Consider the following 3,224-nt stretch of genomic DNA (forward strand, 5'->3'; position numbering starts at 1 on the left):
AGAATGCAGACACACATACTGTATATAGACAGAGTTTTGCTTATTTATCCAATTTGTCAATCTTTGACTCTTAATAAGAGCACTAAGTACACTTATATTTCATATAATTAGTGATATTTGGGGGTTCACTTGTGCCTTTTTACTATTTTCCCTATTTTTTGTCATCTGTCCTTTGTCTACTGTTTAGCCATCATTGCCTTTTTGTTTGTTTTGGTTTTTAGGAAACAATAAAAATCCCTTTAGTTTGCTGCTTTTCATTTCACTTTTTTTCATTTTGAAGGGTCACTGCAGTATCATTTACTAAATTCTATGAGAAAAGTTGCCTATGGATGGTTGTGCCTAGGAATCACTGAGAAACAACAATCCCGTGTAGAGTAAACAGAGTGGTTGAGCCAGGCAGACTACACAGACCAATGTGTCTTCTTTCTTTTCCCCAACTCAATCCAAGCTAAGAGAAGACTGAGACACAAATCCATGATAAAGCAACTGACTGGGGCCTGGGAGGCAGAAGATGCAGAGCACAGGCTCCCCCAGACCAGGATTCAGGTAGGTGATCCCCAGTAGAGTCCACTCTAAGGACTGAGGCTGGCCCTCAGTACCTATTTGTAGATGGTTAGGGGGTCTCAGATGTTCCAAATACTGAAAATTGATGTGTGAACAATGACCTTGGGTGTTCTCTTCAGCTGGGTTCTAAACTGGGACCTTGTACTGCCTTCCATTTTCACAAAGAACTTGTAGAATGTGGAAGGGAAGAGAGGGGGTTCCAATCACAGCATCTCTCACCCCTTAAGGCAAAATCTAGTGAGGGCCTGCTGAAGCTGAAGCTCCAAAACTTTAGCCACCTGATGTGAAGAGCCAACTCACTGGAAAAGACCCTGAGGCTGGGAAGGATTGACAGCGGGAGGAGAAGGGGACAACAGAGGATGAGATGGTTGGATGGCATCAGTGAACTTGAGTTTGAGGAAACTCCAGGAGATAGTGAAGGACAGGGATGCCTGGAGTGTTGCAATCCACAGGGTTGCAGAGTCAGACACGGCTTAGCAACTGAACAACAACAACAAGGGCCTGGATGAACACCTTTTATTAAAAAATCCTCAGTGAGTTAAATCGCAGTTCCTATTGCTGTGGATTATCCAGACTCTTATCTGAGAAACCAGAGGTGAATAATGATTTTGGGAAGCCAGCCAGGTCCAATAAGAAGACACTTTTGGTGAAATTTAACACCCCAAGGTAGTTTCTCCAGACCTGGGACCAGAATGTACATCCAAGGGAAAGACCATTCTGCTGGTGCCAGTTCTCTAGCAGAGGTTGTTGGTTTGGATTTCCTCCCATCCCCATGGTTACCGAGATCCAGATGGCTATTCAAGGTGTGGTGAATATAGAACTGATCCACCTTCTAGGAGAGCTGAGTGCAGACTAGTTGGGGTCAGTGGTCACTTGGTGGGTCCTCTGTCAGCAGTCCATGCTGAGGTCTACATCTCACAAACAGGGTGCAGGATCAAAAAACAAAGACTGCATGCAGTCTTGAGCTTAATACTACCCCTGTGATCAGAGTGGTCTCAGTTTCAAAGCCTCATCTAGCTGACACTCAGGAGGCTGTTCCATTTTTATTTTATTTTTTTTTTTTAATTTAATTTTATTTTTTAAACTTTACATAATTGTATTAGTTTTGCCAAATATCAAAATGAATCCGGCTTTTACACTTTTGTCCAAGGCTTAGATTGTTTTAAGTGTCCTGTCCTTTCCTTCTCATCTCACATCCCCCTTTCTGTTATTGATGTACAATGTCCAAACATAAACATCAGTTACATTTATCATATGACCTACGAAGAGGGAAGGTACAGGCATATTGCTTCTTTCTCCCTCTAGAAGGATAGGAAGTTTCTCCCAAACCCATGTATACTGTGATTGAAACTATGGAATTGGGGGATAAAGTCTATGGGTGAGGTTATTCCTTTGCTCCATTCTCGACAAGTCTTTTCTTCTCTTGTCTTGCCTTGGAGATGGAGGGCATCATGTGTTTCAGGGTAGAGAGTGTTCTCCTGGCTGACTGGGGATACCACTGTCAGGACTCATGAGATGACTGACCCTGTGGAGAGACTGGCCTGGACTGGGGCACATGAGCATAAGAGGAAACCTCAGGTTTAGCCACTGAATGACCCTGTCAGCTCCCTTGTCTTCCCATGGGGAAAAGGATCATTAGGACAAGAACTCCTTAAGGATCTCGCATGTGTCCTCAGGCACAGACTTGGTGTGGCCTGTGGTTCTCAGATCTGTGACTATCTCATGGTATTTCCTACTTGCCATGGTTATGTCTCCAAAGACAGAAACAGTCTTATAATCATGATTTTCCACACATCCCAGGAAACATCTCTTGTTCTAGCTATCAGGAAAGACATGAAAGCTGATCTGGCCTCCTAACAGAAAATATGAGGTTTTTATTTGCAAACTCTTTCTCCAGATCTGCTACATGTTTTTTGTCTTAACTTTTCTTCATTAGTAGTGTACAAAGAATTCTGTGTGCTCTTTAGGGCTGCAGCTTCTTTCAATAGAGGACACATTCATGTCTCATTTAGAATTTCATTAAAAATACCCCTTTTCTTCAGGAGTTTCATTTCTGCAATGTAGCTCAGACAATTGATTAAATCTTGGATTAGGGCCTCACCCAGGTGACCTTGAATATTCTGTTTGTATTAGAATTACCTATCTTTGTATGCCACCAAGCCATTTCCTGGAAACACATAATCATATCTTTTTTAACCACATCATTTTCCAGCTTCTCTTGCACTTTATCAAAAGTCAACCCACCTATTACTCAGATTTTGATCTTCTGCCTCAATTTGTGCAGAATGCCATTTATTTCTTTCATAGTTTCCTGGCAAGAGGCCAGCAAGGTCAAGGAGGCAGAAGATGGTGCCAGGAACCCTCAAACCCCTAGTTTCCATCTCTCCTCCCTTACTTTCTGTTAAATTAATGATATAGTAATAGATTGTTTTTACTATTCCACTCTACCTCCTATGCAGAATTTTGTTATTCACTGTTTCAATTAGTTTTCTACTGGTTAATATAGAGATGACAATATGTTCCCTTAACTTTTCATCTCCCTGGAATTAATATCTAATTAATTCACACAAGGCAATAATTATTTTCAGTCTAATTTTCTTCTGTTGTATCCACTTCCTGTGATGACCCTTGCAACCCTGCTCTGTTAGTCCCCGATTCTC

At 41.7% G+C, this 3,224-nt stretch overlaps 1 pseudogene; it reads right to left on the reverse strand.

Moving 5' to 3' along the window:
* Positions 1-2,199: 2,199 nt before the first annotated feature.
* LOC123332981 lies at positions 2,200-2,869 on the reverse strand (annotated as a pseudogene).
* Positions 2,870-3,224: the final 355 nt, after the last annotated feature.

The sequence above is a fragment of the Bubalus bubalis genome, chromosome 1, assembly GCF_019923935.1.
Source record: "Bubalus bubalis isolate 160015118507 breed Murrah chromosome 1, NDDB_SH_1, whole genome shotgun sequence".
NCBI classification, from domain to species: domain Eukaryota; kingdom Metazoa; phylum Chordata; class Mammalia; order Artiodactyla; family Bovidae; genus Bubalus; species Bubalus bubalis.